General features: G+C 36.3%; 1 long non-coding RNA gene and 1 other non-coding gene across 2 annotated transcripts in view; one reads left to right on the plus strand and one right to left on the minus strand.

The window, feature by feature from the left end:
- The window catches only part of LOC135321161 (uncharacterized), a 344,866-nt gene that overhangs the window by 185,994 nt on the left and 140,282 nt on the right, over window positions 1–18,590 (minus strand). The gene's annotated exons all lie outside the window — the stretch shown is intronic.
- On the plus strand, window positions 14,602–14,674 carry TRNAG-ACC (transfer RNA glycine (anticodon ACC)). The gene has a single exon. It is a non-coding gene; the product is annotated as a tRNA-Gly (tRNA).

Raw genomic sequence — 18,590 nt, forward strand, 5'->3', positions numbered from 1 at the left:
AGCCAAGACGTTGGTTGAATAGTAAATGGTACATACGTGGGAGGCAGATAGGGAGAAATAGGGCTTAACACCATTAGATAGGCTATAAACTAGAATAATATTAAACAAATATATGTCTAACCATAGATTGTGTTGGGTACACAGACAAAAATAATAAGAGATTATAGCTGCAAGACTTCACACAAATTTAAGTCCAGGGAAGTAGTGCCTGAGAAAATGAGATTTAAGCTAAAGACTGAAAAATGTGGAGAGTTGGAGACACAACATGCCCAAAGTCCTGAGGCTAGAAATGGCCTCAACTTTTTCAAGCAAATGAACAGATCATGTGGTTGGAACATGTAATCAGTTGGAATATGACATAAATTGAAACTGGAAAAGTAGACAGGAGGCAAATCATGTAGTGTTTGGTTGAACATTCTGGATTTTATTCAGAACATATTTGAAAGCTATTAAAGGTTTTAATCATTTTATCTTCAAATCAACCTTAGGACTGAAATAGGCAGCAAGCTGAAAAGCATCATTATTTTATAAACTGTAACTATAGTTCCTTCCAGGGACTTTGCTTAGGAGAGAGAATCTTTCCTTGCTTCTTCCTAGCTTCTGGTGGTTGCTGGCAGTCGTTGACATTCATTGGCTTGTAGACATTATCACTGCCATCTTGGCCTCCTTCATCACATGATGTTCTCTTTGTGTGTCTCTGTGCCCAAATTTCTCCTCCTTATAGGGACACCAGTCATTGGATTAACCCCTTAATTCAGCATGACCTCATCTTAACTTGGTTACATCTGCAAAGATCTCATATCTGAATAAGGTCACATTCACAGGTTCTATGAGTTAGGACTCCAACTTATTTGGGAGTAGGAGGAAAGACACATTTCAACCCATAACACCTTCTTGTTTAATGTTTGTCTTCCCTACTAGATTAATGCTTGATAATTAAGAAGGTCACATAATTTATCATCAAAACCAGAACACTTTTGAGACTGAAAGAGTACACTATTAATAATGACTCCAAACAACAGGCATAAACTAGGGCATCCTGAGTAAACAGTGCTCATCACCCCATCCTAAGGGAAGCAATCATATCCCCCTTGTCCACTGCTCAATTATGAGAGCTTTGAACACAGCAGATGCTCAACAAACATCTGCTACATGAATGAATTAAATGAAACAGTGAATGATGATTTCATTTATTAAGCTATAGGTGCTCTCAGAGGAAGGATGGCTATAAAGTGGATACTTAGAGACGAATGTGAGTTTACCAGGACAAAAAGGATATCACTGGTTTCAAGCTGAGGGAGGGGCAAGGGCAAAGACAGAAGCATAAAAGAACTTGGCGTGCTCAATAATACTGAAGAAAGGCTGGAGCAGCATGGATCTGAGAGAGAATGGTAACAGATATACTAAATTGTAAGTGATATTACAGCCCTTACAAAAGGAAAGATAACCAAACTGTGTGAGACTGTGTAAGTCAGTTAGGGTTCTCCAGAGAAACAGAACCAATCATGATATAGATGATTAGATAGATAGACAGACAGACAGACAGATAGATAGATAGATAGATAGAAAGATAGATAGATAGATAGGGATATGGAGAGATTTATTTGAAGAAATTGGCATACGTAATTGTGGAGACTGGCAAGTTCGGAATCCATGGCACAGACTGGTAGGCTGGAAATTCAATTAATAGTTGATATTGCAGTTTTGAGTCCAAAATCCACAGGACAAATCAGCAGGCTAGAAACTCAGGCAGAGTTTCTATGTTTCAGTCTCAAGGCAGAATTTCTCCTTTTAAGAAACTTCAGTCTTTGCTCTTAAGGCCTTCAGTTAATTAGATGAGGCTCATTCACATTATGAAAGGTAATCTGCTTTACCTAAAGCCAGCTGATTGTAAATGTTAATCAGATCTATTAAGTGCCTTCACAGCAACATCTAGACTAGTGCTTGACCAAACAACTAGGCACCATAACCTAGTCAAGTTAACACATAAAATTAAACATCACACTATGTGTATAGCAACTTACGGTTAGAATTTCACATAACTAACAGCTCATATTTCCTGAGCTAATTTTACCAGAATTAATACGATTTTTTCTCAGAGCTAAAAAGATTTTCACAATAAAATGCACTGACTGATGATGTTGGGGTGAATTTTCTGGAGTCTTTAAATGAGAATATGTACATTAAGTGTTCATGGAGCTATATTTTCACAGAGCTCCAGTAAATATCTCTAGGAACTAATGCTCTGTGTAACATGGTTTGAGAAGTGGTGATGTGGGAGAGGTGCCAAGATGGTGGAGTAGAGAGACACACAGCTCACCCTCTCCCACAAATACACCAAGAATTACATCTACAAACCCACTGAATTGCACAGAACACCTACTCCACTGGCCCTGCAGGGAGGGAACAGCAAAGGAAGAAAGGCACCCTCTCTAGCCAAGAGGTCAGCAGGGACAGAAGCAGAGCTTCCGAGGCTCAGAGGAGTAAGCGGCAGCCACTTGGCAGTAGAACTAAGAGAAACTGGCATGGAGGGTCTCTGTGATCCCCAGCCCTAGATGCAAGCCAGCAGGGACAAGCAGGGACTGGCTACTAGGGATGGGGCATGAGCCCAGGGAGAGGGCTGGGGCCTCCTGCACAGAGGTAGCCTTAGGGGACTGGAAGGCTGTGTGAGCTCTGACTGGGGTATGTGTGGAATGGAACACACAGGGACCCCTATAAAAAGGCACCACTGCTGGTGTGCATGTTAGGGACAGGCACAATGCAGCCAGGCCATAGCCACTTTCTCCGCTTAGCTCCATTGTTGGTGTGTTCTCACGAATAGAGAGGTGGGGCTTGGTCATAGCCATTGCCCCTGAGCAGAGTCAGGGCTGAAGGGTGAATCCATACCCAGGGGCCCTGCAACTTCACAGGTGGGACTGAGATTTGTTTACAGCTCCAGGCAGAGAGGATAGATTTGCTACACAAGTGCCTTTGTGAACCTGTGCCTCTGGGACGAACAGGCAGTGAGCAGAGCTCTGGCACACAGTAGGGCCGAGTAAGGGTATTTCAATAGGTCAGCATATGTGTCCTGTACACAGAGGCAGGGCTGGGGTCTGTGCAGACCCTGGGGCACACCACGGATTCAGGTGTGTGATAGCACATTCACTAGGGCGGGTCCTAGCACCTGACCTTGGCAGATCTGTGCTGCTGGTTCTGGGGGCCCAGAACCTGGGGGACACCAGAGCGGTGGCTGACATTTCAGCAGCTAAAGCAGGGACAAAGGCAGCATCAACAAAGAGTACTCTGTAAGCCCACATGACAAGTGACAACACCACAGAGGGCACCTCCCAGTGGACATCTCCTGCCAACTCTTCTTCCCAGCTGAAGTGCTCAACCCTGCCTACCACACACACACCACAGCTCAGAAACGGGTCTAGAAGCCTCTATTCCAGCAACAGGGGAGCAGACCCAGCCCTGTCAAGACTGTGACAACCACAGAACAAAAAAGGAGGCCCTGCTCAACAACAACAATCAGGGCAGACTCTGAACACCACAACACCAACCACACCCCCAATCAAAGGGATAGCAGCCAACACCATGGAAGAAACACATGGCAACCATCCATACTAAGAATAATCCTACAACAAAACTATTAGACACACAGTGTCTACACAGGAACGCTCCCACTTTAAATAAAAACAAACAAATCAAAAAGCAGCCCTTCGAGAAATGGTGATGTGAAAATAAGGGGCATCAAATTTTTAAACAAGGGATTAACATGTTAACTGTGCTTTAAAAAGATTATTTTTAAGAAAAAGTAAAAGTTAGATTGGGACGATAGAAGAAGCAAAGGCAGAGTGATAAGGTGTAGCGGGATCAACAAGAATATTTATCAACATAGTCCAATATTTACTAATGTATTCCATGCACACTATCAACAGAATGATGATAAAATAAGCACAAGCTTAGCTACGTAGACTGTTTGGCATGAAAATTCTATGTAGAAATCTGAAATCTCTAGTATCAGCCCCAGTCAGTAGCTATTCCCAGCCACGTTAGCTGATCCTCTTTGATGAGAACAAGCATCTTGTGAGCTGGAATCCTCCCATTTTCTCTCACTGTATAGAATCTTGGATTAGACATAACTTACAACAAAGTCAGAAAAGGAAAGGAAGTTTATATATATGAACTTGGTCAAAAGCATTATTAATCACCTAAATTTACTCCAGGAAATCGACTAGTTGATACAGATACAAAAATGCCTAAGACTCTGTCTACAGCTTACTCATTGTAAGAATTAGTCAAAATTTTTCCTAACAGACGTTAAACATGTTTAAAAATATCTTGGCACAGGGGAAAGAGAAAGCTTGGAGATAAACCTGGGTTAAAATACTGAGTCATGAGACTATGAGCTAGTTATTTTCTCAAGTTTCAGTCTCTTCATGTACAAAATTACTTTCTATGTAGACGCACACAGATCTAGAACTGCATCTTGATTTAGATTTTAGGTTACCCTTATTGCAATAAGTTATCCTTAAAAAAATGTTAAGATAAGAACAAATTGGAAAAAAAAATAACCAAGGAGACACTGTGTCCAGTGCACTCAGATTCAGCTTTAGGATAAAAAGGCTGGAAATCCTCATCTGATCTTCAATTCATCACTGGGTGAATGAATGCCAAGAAGTTATATCATTGTTAACAGCTAATTTGAAAGAAAAGCATCACAAGTTTGATTACCCACCAATAAACTTCCAACGTGTAAGTACATGATTTTCCATCTTTCTGGTGATGAATGACATTTTCATGAAAAGTAAGACCTAGTGACATCAAAGCAAATGTCAAAAGACTACAATACTCACATTTTATATTTCTCAATAACTGGCACTTTTCTTCTGAGTAAAGAAATTTCTGTGGTGCATCAACACATCTTCTGTTACAATTTAAAGAATTATTATTAGCCTAGTGGTAAAGAGCATATTAAGTGTTGTCAAATAGTTCACTATTAATCCTTGTCTTATCTTTATGTCCAGAAAAGGCAAGAAAAGAATGCAATGTTTGCAGCTGCCCTCCAGCTACTAATACTTAAGTTGAGATAATTTTATAAGCTCTGAAAATTAACTTTCAGGAATGAAGTACTTTATCTTAAAAAGTTAATAATGAATACAAAAGAAGCCACCATCATCTAATACTTCTTACTAGTTCAGAATCCACAATAGCACACAGTAGTAGGGCAAATACTGTAAATAACAGAATTAATTACGAGAACATTCATTAGACCTAGGGTTTGTCAAGTTTCAATAATTATTGCTTTGTTAGTAAAATGTCAAGTTATTTAAGAAAACATCCAAAAATAAAGGAAAGAAGTTGACTCAAAATACTATTTTAAAATTATAAAGAACAAGCCTTCACTTTTTCTGATGCATAATTAGCCATGATGTTTTCTCAGGAAAACTGAAAAGGACAAATGTCAACTTTTGAAGATCATAACACTCCTTTTCTGCTTTGGGAAATAGTTTGGATTAGCCCAGAAGCAATTGCTAAAATAATAATACTACTTTGCTTAGCAATAAGAACAAAATAGAAAGGATAAAGGAGAGAAAATCCTTTATAAGTCATGAATCACTTGTACTCTTTCTCTGAGCTTCCAGACTTCAGAAGCTAAGGCAAAGCTGACATTCCTGACAACCAGAGAGGATCCTTTATTACTGTAACATTTTTTGAATTTCAAAAACTTAAACCTGTTTTTTCTAGACTTTGATTATATACAGTTTCTAATGAGTGTAATTATTATGAGATCTCAAACTCTTTTATTTCAAAGAGTTCTAATATAATGAATTTGATAGGAAATATAGAGAAAGAAAAGGAAATGCTTTAACAAATTCATCAAACTGTAAGTTCTATTCACTTTAATTAGTAAAATGTTAATTTCAGTAAGCCTGATAATAATATAAATAGCTTGTCCTCTGCAATCCCAAATAATTTGAAAGTTGCCCTTTTTAGACATGACTCAGTATTGTAGTTTTGCACCCATAAAAGTGAAAATGTTTTCAGTGGCAGAAACATCTATATATTTTACTAAATTACAAGAGAAATCATTGGGCTTGATTTTTTTTAATTAATTGAATGTTTCTGTTCTGTTATCTCTTTTATTACAAAGGAAAGGACATATAAACATCTAAATGTGTCTTATCTTTTACTTGAGATTGTGACTGTTTACATGATGGAGATACACTTTTTTGGTTTTCTTACAGTATTAGAATGTGACAATTTCATCAAATAAATTAATGACTTTACTTTAGAATTAGAAAAATGAGCCTCAGATAGGTTAAGTAATGTGACCACGGTTTGACAAATGAAGCTCAACTCTTAGGAATATTGATCCAGTGGTCTTTCCCCTAAAATCACAAGGAGATGCCCTAATGAATAAAGCCATTGTTAAAAGATAATAATTCTCCATCAGTTACATTGTGGCTATCATGTTTTTAATGTTGTAACTTAAAGATTAGAAAAGCAGTCACATTTGAAGCTGAGATTTTGTAATCATAAGTAATTAGCCATTAATTCCTCTACTTAGCGATTTTTCTTTGGGAGAGGAATTAAGTAAGTGAATGGTAAACCCCCCAAAAAACTGATTCATTACTGAAGTATGACATATGAATGCAAAATTATGAAAAGGGGTAATTTTATAACAGCCCTCAAAGAACTGCAATTGGAGAGATTTAGGTTCTCATTTGTTTGCTTTTCTATTGGCCGAGAGAATATAGCAATAATGATGATATCAAAACAGAAATGTCAAATCTCTAAAAGTTTCTTGCAGATAATAATAATGATACTGATGATAAGATTATATAAATATTTCATATTTTTTACTATACACATTTTTAAGTTGTAAGTTAACTTAAAATTTTCTGTCTAGTGTCTTAGTATGCAAGGTCAAAATCAAAGCCAGAAGAGCATTTTAATGGCAATTTCTCAATTTCTTTTGTGTGTTTAAATTATAAAATGGACAAAACATCATAATTTTTTAATAACAAAAAGTCTGCATATGAATTAAACCATTATACCACATATTTTAATTTTTGCTTTTATTTTCCTGTCCTTATCCACTTGGATAATTTACATACAGTATGGTATTTAAATTTTTCACTTATCATTAAAACATAAGCATTTTTCGAGTTTTTACAAAGTCTTCATGATTATCAGTATCCATTATTTTTTAATTATAACTAACACTAGAGTGAACATTTAAAATTTTTTTCTATTAGTTAATTTATCAAGAATAATCCTCAAGACTGAGATTCTTTAAAAGTATAAACATTTTCATGTTTCTTTTGCATATTGCAGTCCTGCTTTTCAAAAAAAAAATTATCTTGATGAATAGAACCACTGGCTGCATGCAAGGATATCAACCTCACCACAATCTTGACTATGTTTTTGTTTTACTTTCTTAAATAACTCCTTAGTAATTGTAAAACAGTAGGTCAAAAGAAAGTTCTATATGTTTTCTTGACAACGAAACAAGGTCTTTTGTCTACATTTTTGGTCTACATTTTTATCTACTGTTCATTTTGTTATTGGAATTCATTATTCTTAACCTTTGCATCTATCTGTTGTACTCAATATTTTTCTTATATAAATTTCATAAGTTCTTATTACACCATAGGTACAATATATGCCATGGATGTGCCATAGCATGCATAAATGTTTTTCCTTTGGTTAAAATTTAGCAAAAACAAATTGGTATTTCTTTGATTTCCCCCCCAACCAATGAAGCATCTTTGCTGTCTATTTCTAGAAGACCCTAAGACAAGACAAAGGCTCTGATTTTGATTGCTGTCATCTTAACTTTCATTGCTTGCTTCTCAGTAAATATCAAATACCTTCACATATATTTATTTTCTCACTTGGTTCTCAGTCATAGAGTGTACATTCAGTTCACTGTTTTACGTCAACATAGATTTATAGTACACAGACCTTATTTTAATTTTATTTTTGCCTGAGACTTTAACTGAACTTTCTCTGTGATCTTGTGTTGACCTTGGGATACAATCAATATTTTTCTTTTTTTTTTTCTACATATTGGTAGTCTTTAGAATTCCCAACATGTGTATGTAGCACACTGTAGTGTCATGATTTTAAATTGTGTACTGTGATTCTACTTCTGTAGTATCATTCCTGGATAACATTTAGTCTTTGTAGTTTCCTCAAAAAGAAAGAAAGATGTGTGAAAAAGAGAACCGATTTTAAGGGACACCATAAAATAAATCTGCAACCTTATCAAAGATTTCATATCAGTCAAGTAAATTAAGAAATTTTAGACATGATAAATAATCTTCTATTAAGAGCACATGCTTGGTATCCTCACATTTTTAGGTCTGTTTACATAACGTTGCACCTAAATTACATTATCTAAAAGGTGAAGGGGACCTTGTCTAAGGCTTTGTGCTGCAAACAAAATCCAGTATCATTTCAGAAGCAATAAATATCTTATGGGCACTGCTAACTATGGGAACTGGCTCTTCCAATCTTGTCCCATGCTAAAATGCAGCAGAGAGGATTTTCCATCCAGTGAGAAACCTTATTCCAGAGTTCTTTGGATCACACATTTTTCTCTCCCACAAAAGACAGGCTGGTTTTTCCCTGCACCAAATCCACAAAGACATGGTTACATAATAGTCCCCAGGTTTGGCACCTGAGTGAATGACAGTTATTTTGATAAACGAAGCCAAAACTAGCACTACCTGGAGACTGGAGACTGGTTGGCAACACACCCATGAGACTGTGGAAGGAGAGGAAGTCTTCTGCTTAAAGACCTCCAGAAAATCTGATCATCCTTAGCCCATGAACTGTGTACTCTGAATTGTTAGCAGGTCCCTCTTGTTTAATGATTACACCCAAAATTCTAAAATTGTATCCTATTCTATTGACTCTAACCCAGCCACGTTTTACCCTCATAAGTAATTTATAATCAGTATCCTAAAAATGTCATATATGTTCTGGGTCTAATTTTTAAATATATTTTAATCTCCGTCTCATTTTAGTCAACTGATGCACGAAAGCGAAAACTCCACAGAGAAATTAAGTTTTATTTATATTTCTGGTTATCATGTTACATTTTCATTCATAATCAAAGTCAGTTATGACTGAGGAGTTGGTAAGGTACATATATTTTCTTTGATTCCCAACCTAAGAAAATGTTAAGAGAGCCAGAGTCACCTAATTACCAAAGGCTAGGGACGCAATGGGAGTAGGTCTGAGCACCAAAACCAGCCTCCAGTTGCTTGACTTTAGGTATGCATTCACCTACAATGGGAGTAGGACAGCTTAGCTGAAAAGTAAAGTTCGTCCAGCCTTCAGTACCAAAAACTATCTGCATTTGTTTATTCAATGTAAATTTTCCCTCCTCATAAATATTGATGTCTTTTTAATATGGAACCTTCTTATAATCCTACAAAAAAGTAAAAGCTAGTTCCTTTTCTCAAAAATCAATGGTTTTGAACCGAAAAGGAAAGAAAATTCAGAATCATATGGAAAGACTTTTCAGAATGACAGATCCCTGTTTCCACCCTCTGACATTTCTAATTCTCATAACCCCGACTCCATGTCAGAATAGGGGTGGGCTGCACAGTAGGCTGTGTTATCTGAAAATATCTGTCACATCATCCTGTTACATCCCCCTGCTCTCTTTTTTTCCCCCATTCCAAGACAAGTGTTCTAAATGAATCCTTAAAAACAAACAAACAAAAAGTTATCCTGCTTCTAATGCTATGGAATAGACATTGTCCAGGTTTAGTGATCCAAATTGTGCTGATACTTACAAAAAAAAATTTCAAACCTACCTTGAAAATTTATCACAGTTTTGGCAATTTATTTCACCTAAAAGTCAGGTATTTGACTATTTCTCAGAATTTATTCAGAACTAATGTTTCATGAAGAGGCAGGAGGTGTGTCATAGTTAGAATCCCAAGGATTAATTTCTGCCAGTGAAGACAAAGGAAGAGACAAGGGCCTAAATTGAAATCCTAAGGGAACACTATATTAAAAGTCCATGTACCTAAAGCGAATTAAAATTGCCCATGACTTTGCTGCAATGAGGCTATCACTGAGTAGATGTACACTGGCTGAGCTAAGACACTTCTAGTTCTTAGTGTGTGTGATTCTGTGCAATTGTCAGCTACATGGATTCATGGAACGCTCTATCAGTCTGGTGTTAGGGGTCTAGGAAAAGAGCAATGCAAAGCTCCTATAATCTCCTTTTATTCTCTTTATTCAGAGCAGTAAAATGCATTATGCTATTTTTCAAGATAGAAATTGTAGCATGTCCCAAAAGGTTCTCCATGAAACACTAAAACACTAGAATGAAGACATGCTACACACACACACACACACACACACACACATACACATTCACACACACAATATTTCCATGGTGAAGCAAGTTCGGAAAATACTACATATCCCTTGGATAGGCTAAATCTTCATTGGCATATTACATTAACAATTCCAATAAGCTTTCTAGTAAAGAAATGTCCTTTACTTTACCAAAATGTTTTCCATAGTCGTTTGACTACCAAAATCTTTTCAATGCAATGCCTACTATGGAACACATTTTGGGAAAATTTGTAGTAAAACTATTAGGCCTTGAGAATAGCAGAAATATAGTTTACTTGATACACCAAAGATCATAATTCTGTCTACTTGGTAGGCACACCAATCAAATTACTTATGGAATGAAGTTAGAATATTTACACAAATTTAAGTGACAACATAGATACATATTGAAACCTGATTTCAAGCTAATTTATGCATCTAATCTGCATAAAAAAATTTTTTTTTGTATTCTCTTAAGTCTAGTGAAAGTTCTGAAGAGCATTTTAAACCATTTAAGCAAACACGTCTTTATGAGTCAAGACAGCGTTCTGCAAAATTTGGATAAGCTTCTGCAGATCCACATGGTTACCATGTCGTCAAGAATCCCCCATAGGCCATTATCCCTGCCATCCCCTTTTTCCCCACCGCCCACATGGTCCATCACCACACAGACCTACTTCACCACCTGAGAATGTTGTAAACCCCAATTCTCAAGCACCACCAGCCAATTCCAGTGCTCCTCCATCTGCACTACCACTGCTGCTGCCATTGCTTCTGCTGCCTCCACCAGTGAAACTACAAGCATTGCATCCAGCACCATGGCTCCCAGCACCCTCCAACCTGAGGCCACCACCAATGCCCAGCAGCATTCACCACAGCTGCCAATCAGCAACAACCGCTTCCATAAATTCTACAACTTCTACGCTTACAAATGCATCAAGTCACAAGAAGACAAAGGCAAAACCAAGATAAACAACACTTTCCAAAGTATTTTCTAACCAAATGAATGACTTTAAGATGTGTCTAAGACCAGGTATTTTTTTGCCACATCAAAAAGAAAGATAAACAGATAGCTTCTAAATCTGCCATATGCTCCTGGGAATATATCCAGAAGGAACCCTACTTCAAAAAGACACCTGCACCCCAATGTTCATAGCAGCACTATTTACAATAGCCAAGACATGGAAACAGCCTAAATGTCCATCAACAGATGACTGGATAAAGAAGAGGTGGTATATTTATACAATGGAATACTATTCGGCCATAAAAAATGACAACATAACGCCATTTGCAGCAACATGGATGTCCCTGGAGAATGTCATTCTAAGTGAAGCAAGCAAGAAAGAGAAAGAAAAATACCATGTGAGATCACTCATATGTGGAATTTAAAAAAAAAAGAACATAAATACTAAACAGAAACAGACTCACAGACATAGAATACAAACTTGTGGCTGCCAAGGGGGTGGGGGGTGGGAAGGATAGACTGGGATGTCAAAATTTATAGATACTGACAGGCACATATAGAATAGATAAACAAGACTATACTGTATAGAACAGGGAAATATATACAAGATCTTGTGGTAGCCCATGGTGAAAAAAAAAAAGTGACAATGAATATATGTATGTTCATGTATAACTGAAAAATTGTGCTCTACACTGGAATTTGCCACAACACTGTAAAATGACTATAACTCAATTAAAAAAAGGAATTATAAAAAATAAATAAATAAATAAATCTGCCATATGGATTAAAAGCTCTTATTCTCTTTTAATTAAAAAATTAAATTTGGTCTCCTTGGGCAGATAGGTTATATCTATAAACCCAATGCTAGCAGATCCCTACTAAAAGAAAGAAACAAAAGATTCACCAAATGTGTATGTATTTTGACCCTCTCCTCTCAATGCTGAAATGTGTTTTATTTTCCTGAAAAAAAAATCACTTTTAATTAGGGCTTTAGTAAACAAAAGTTAGTTTATACTTCAAAGTTTACTAAATTGTACAAATATACATTTGACATTGGGGGATTGCACCCCTCACTCTTTCAGGATCTATCAGCTCTAATAAGGCAAAAAAGATGAAATATTTTAGTAAATATTATGATTAGCCTCAAGAATAGAAATATAAACTAAATCACAACCCACAGAAGAGCTCTCTTGCTATAACCATTGACTGAAACACACGCATCATGATATAAAATGATTCTTAAGAAGGAATTTTAAAGAATAGGAAAGTATCATATATTACTCCTGTTTCTGAATATTGGCACTTCTAATTATGAATATAAATTGGAATTACCCCAAATATATATTATAAAAATCACAATGATAAATGCCAATTGTAGAACACAGAATAATTCTGATGTTACTGCATTAAATACTCCTTGTACTAAACCTCATTTAATATTCATAGCATCCCTGTAAAGATAGATAACGTTGTCTCCTTTTTAAAGATGAGGCTATGAGAATTTTTGTGACTTTCCAAAGATCTCAAATATAAACAGTAGGCCAGTTTGCAAATTTGCATCTATTTAACTCCATGGTCCCAGGTTTTAATGCCAGACCCACCATTAGGCTATTTTAAAACAACAGAAGGAAGAGCTTGTGTACTTTTAATTAATGGCTTGTGGTATTTTGTCTTGTTTTGTTTTTATAGATCCTGAAAAATGGAATACTGATATATTTGTGATCACCTTCTCTCATCATTTTGGTTTTAACAAAAATATAGAAAAAGATATAAAAATATAGGGATGTGGGTTCTTATTGCTTCTTTAGTTTTGCCTACTTTAAAACCTTTCAAAGATAACTTGATTTATCTTTTTGAACACATGTGTATTGGTCTCTTCTTTACTTCTCTGTAGAGTGCCACCAGTATTACCAGCACCTTCCCTCTTTCAGATGTTTCTATAACACACAAAGTATGTGTCCAGAAAAAAAAAATGTAAACACTTCATAAGCAAAAAATAAATTTTGAAGTCACCCTGTATAACATCATGTTAAACTATTATAAAGCTCAGAAATTACTTTTTAATGTAAAATATCAGTGAACTTATTCATAACCAAATAACTACATATGTATAATTCATATAAAATGTAATTTTATACATACAAATGTATGTACATGAAATTTTAACAATGATAAAAGCTACAAAGAAGTGCAAATATAATCCTACCCTCTAAGACGTAATGTCAGTAGGACGTATTTTCAAAAAGCATAGAAGGAATAAATAAGTTAAATTTTTACAGATTTATATAATCTTTTCCCAAATATCTCCAACACTATTCCTTCATTAAAAGAGGTATTTTCTCCAGAGATTGTTCAACTGAAATTTTGTACAATTCCATGAATCATTTCATCTGAAAATATATTAGATCAATTTCTAGTTGATAAATCATTCAACTGATCCAGTAAAAAATTTACCTAGATCAACGGCAGGAAACAGAAGAATACAAATACAAGTAACACAATCACTCAAAGGTTCAGGTGGCAAAGACAAACAAGGTAGTTCACTCCAAATAACTGCATCAGGAATCTATAGCAAATATTACATGCAAAGGCACAAACAATAATGAGCAAGCAGGGGAGGAGATATCTATTCCCCTTTAGGGAGAGCAAACATTTATGGAAAAACTATAAAGGACAAACTATTATGGAAGAAACAGATAATCACCAAATCTTGGTATCAAAGGGTTGAAAGTGAATTCAATAGCTAAGGGGACAAAACCTAGTCCTGAAGATACAGGAAGTAAAGTTCAACTAACTAACTTTGGCCCTAACTATGATTAAGGCCATAAAAAAATGATCCCCAGAATGTAGTATGAAATTTCAGTAAGAAGATTAAAAAGAAAAGTTTCCTAGCAGACATGAAAAAGAAAGGAATGATTTCAACAGGCAGAAAAAAGGCAGGAGGCCCACTGCTGGATAAAAACACAGCAAGTGCATGGAGTTAAGAGAGCGAGTGGAATTCACACTCACACCCTCCAAACACTTATTATGTGTACACAACATCCCAGGACTGCGATTCTGGAAATATAAAGATAGATAAAATATACATCACACTGTCAAGTCGCTCCTAATCCCATGAACTAGAAGTCAGCCATGAACAGAAGACATAATTACAAAAATGGATATCACAACAGGAAGTGATAATCATATTATCAAGGACCAGGATTAGGAGTTTGGCTTAATTCCATAGAAAAGGGAAAATCAATGAAGGTTTCACCACAGAACATTATTATAAAAAATATGCCGGGGGAGGGTATAGCTCAGTGGTAGAGTGCATGCTTACCATGCATGAGGTCCTAGGTTCAATCCCCAGTACTGCCATTAATAAATAAACAAACAAACCTAATTACCTCCACCCCTTAAAAAATACAGCATTTGTAAAACATATATATATATATATATATATATATATATATATATATATACACACACACCTTATAAATAATAAAAAAATTTGATTTCTTACATGTGCCAAATTCTGTCTTAAGTGCTTGACGTATAACTGTTTAATACTCACTATAACCCTATAAAATAATTCCTATTATTACTGACACTCTAGAGAAAGGGAACCAGAGACACACAGAGATGAATCAACAATCAAGGACATGTACTAGGTAAATAAAGAGTGGGCACTCAGAACTGGCTAGCGTAGTCACCACGCTCTTCACTTCTCCCACCAAAAGTGCCTAGGGCACTAGAATGGAGAAACAAATTTAGAATTTACTGGGATGGCCCAGTCAGCTTTGTGTTTTGCTTATCCTGGAGCTTTATAAGAAAAATTTTCTTTCAACCTGGAGCACACAAACTCCATATTAGCCTAATCCATGTTGTCTTTATCATTAGCACATTTTCAAAACACAAGTTCTCCTGTATATTTATTACTGTATAATTTTTAAAAGAGAAGAAGAGTTAGGAGGAAGAGAGAGGAATATGAAGGGGAGTGGTATGGAGTGGAACTTGAGAAAGAAAAGCAGGAGGGGTGGGGGGGTTGGGGGAGATAAAGGTAGAATCATGAGGGAAACCCATACCTAGACCAGAAGAAAGAAAAGCCAGGAAAGTAGATAGAAAAGGAGCAATCAGAGGTGAGAGAACTAAGAAATTTTTCAAAAAAGCCAAAAGGAAAAAAAGGTTAAGAAAGAATGTTCAAACACTTTTATAAAGAGAGGGAAGAAAAAAGAAGGAAAAAAGAGAAATACAAAGAGCACATGAACAACAAAATGTTTGGAAATAAGTATCTTAACATGGTCCAAATTATAGAAAAAAAGTTAAGGGTTGAAAAGTGTCCAAGCAGCAAAACTTGTTTTATATTAAAAAAGAAACAAACTAATGGCTTGAAAAGGCAATGCAATCAAGAGCATAATTTTGTATTAGGAAAGATGAAGGAGGAATTATATCCAGTTGAAAATGAGAAATTGACTGTTTAACTTTTTAAAAGGTGATAATTAATACAACTGCATCCTGCAGAAAGCACAAGGAATTAGATTTTCAAAGATGAAGATCACTTCTTAATAAGAAATAAATGTACCCTCTCAAATGGGAGCTATTGATTCTTCGCCTCTCAATCGCAGGGAAGTAGGTGGATTTGTCACTCTCTTGTCTGCTGCTTCCCGACTGTAGATGGTAGTGTAGTCATTCACTTCTACCTCCTTGAAAAAGAGGATTTTACATTTCCAATAGTTGCCATAAGGTTTGCCAGGTATCCCTCCCTTTATGTAGATTATAGCTCCATAGCTCATCGTCAGGCTTGGCTCAAGTCACAATCAGCAAATTGAAAGTAGGAATTCCATCTCTCTCTCTCTCTCTCTCTCTCTCTCTCTCTCCCTCCTCTTTCCTTTTTTTCCTCTATACTTAAAAGCTGTACATTTTAAACAGAGACTATTTCATCAACCTGGATCCTGGACTGAGAAGACACCTACAACAGAGCTGCAGAACATGCTACCCAAAAGTTGCCAACACATGACATGAGAGAAATACTTTTTTTTTTTTTTTGGTTATTCATTTAGACTTTTGCTGCTGTTCTTACTGCAGTAAGGCCAATCAGCACAGAGACTGTTACTCTTCCAGTTCTCTAAAATACCCTCTCTACAGAACTTTGCATTGACAGTGTTTATCCCAAGCACCACCATAGTTCAGGGAAATGTCACAATCCACACTGACAATCCATTAAAACCCAGATTAATCTATTCCTTGATTTTATCATCTTGAATGACCTTTATTTCCCATCAGCTACACAAGTAACCTGGACCTTGCTGTCATCACACAGATATACCCCACCTATAAAATCTTATATCAAGATACACCTGATCAAAACCTCTTTGATCAAAACTTCCCATACTCCCAGATATTGCACTTAGTTAGTCTCACTACATGAACCCTTTAAACTCAATAGGATCTCCATTCCTTGAATATTTAATATCTCCCCAGAGTCCCCCTTCAACTTTTATATCCTTAGATATAAAATCATCAATTTAGATGAGATCAGGCATTTTCAGGGTGGTATGGCCAATATCTTAAACACTAGCTTGCAAATACCATAAAATTAATTTTTTTTCTAATAGCTCATCAATTTGGTAAAATCTCAATCTTTGGTTAATATAAATAATTACTTCCTCTGAATGTATTACAAAATGTACCTAGTGCTGCTGAGAAAAAACATCCAACTTTAGAAAGAGACACCACTCAAATTCAAGGCCCTCATACTCACAGGGCCCTCAGATCTGCCTGGCAATCCTTCTGTTACCCTGGTTTCCCTGTCCACCTCTCCATTTTGTCCACTACAGATATTATCCATGTAACCAACCTGTTGACTCAAACCCCTCTTAACTGAAGTTGAAACATTTCTGACAATTCCTACTCATTAATTTTATAACAGAAGTTCCATCTGTTGCTATATATACAGGTTTCCCTAGGAGCCCTGTTCTTGCTATTCACTCTTACTACTGTTATATCTGCCAGCCTAGGTTCAATGTTAACTACATATATCCCATTCTCTTCTTCATATTTTTGGCCCATATGTCTCTGTTGTTCTGGAATGGGTTTCCAAGTATCTCCATATACCTTAGTCAAATCCAACCCCTCTGGCTCAAGTACCAACTTATTCCCGTAATTTTACCTAATTCATAGGCATCATCCTTGACATCACTCTCTTCTTCACCCTCTATATCCAATCTATCAAAAAGACCTGTTGATCACTTGAAAATCTCTTGATTCTGTTCATTTCACTGCACTCCCATTGCCACTACCCTAACCCCTCTGGATAAATTTAATAGCTTTTTAATAGATCTTTCTTCCTCTAGTTTCACCTCCTACAATCCAATCTCTATACAGCTTTAAAGCCTAGAGTAGGCAAAAATCAAAAATACCCTGTAGAGAGCTAAACTTGAACAAGTCAATTAGGTGATGAAATCAGGAGTTATTCCTTCATCTAGACTAGTGGTTCTCTACCAGGGGTAATTTTCTCCCGACGGCAGAAATTTTCTCCCAGCAATGTCTGGAACATTTTAGGTCATTACAGCTGGGAGGATGCTGCTGGCATCTAGTGGGTAGAAGCCAGGGATGCACAATATAGTCTCCCATAACAAAGAATTATCTGTCCCAAAATATTAAGTGTCAAGGTTGTCAAACACTACAGCAGACTAAGCTCAACTTTAGATTCTTTAAAATTAAAAACTGAGGCACAAAGTTGGGGACATCATATGTAGTATTTATTGAATTAATGGCCCCAATTTTTCATACCTCCATTTATACAAGCCTTTTGGGGATCCTCTTACACTGTCTCTGGGCTTGACCACTAACATATTTTTGCCAGTGGGACAACACTGTATCAGTCAAACTTGAGAAAAGTAGAGATTTGAAAAAAAAACATTTACACATTTCTGGTTTTCTTATGAACCCCTCACATCACATGAATGCGGCCCTGACTATGTGGAGGGGTATGAAGCTGTTCCAGCCAAGGCCATTTTGGACAAGCCAGCCTCCAGCCAACACACCAGCTGAACACTCACATAAGCAAGCTCAGCCAAGATCAATCAAGCCTAGCCAGACCAGGATAACTTCCAAGCAAGCATATAGACATAAGAAATATTAAACTGTTGTGTTAAGCCACCAAGTTTTGCAGTGGTTTGTAACACAGAAAAAGCTAATTGATACACCAAGACATCTAAAGATAAATCCATATTGCAGAGTCCCATTCCTCACAGGTCAAAGCGCTAAACTAGGTCTTGCAGATCTGCCTGGG

The sequence above is a fragment of the Camelus dromedarius genome, chromosome 1 (genome assembly GCF_036321535.1).
Source record: "Camelus dromedarius isolate mCamDro1 chromosome 1, mCamDro1.pat, whole genome shotgun sequence".
Lineage (NCBI taxonomy): Eukaryota > Metazoa > Chordata > Mammalia > Artiodactyla > Camelidae > Camelus > Camelus dromedarius.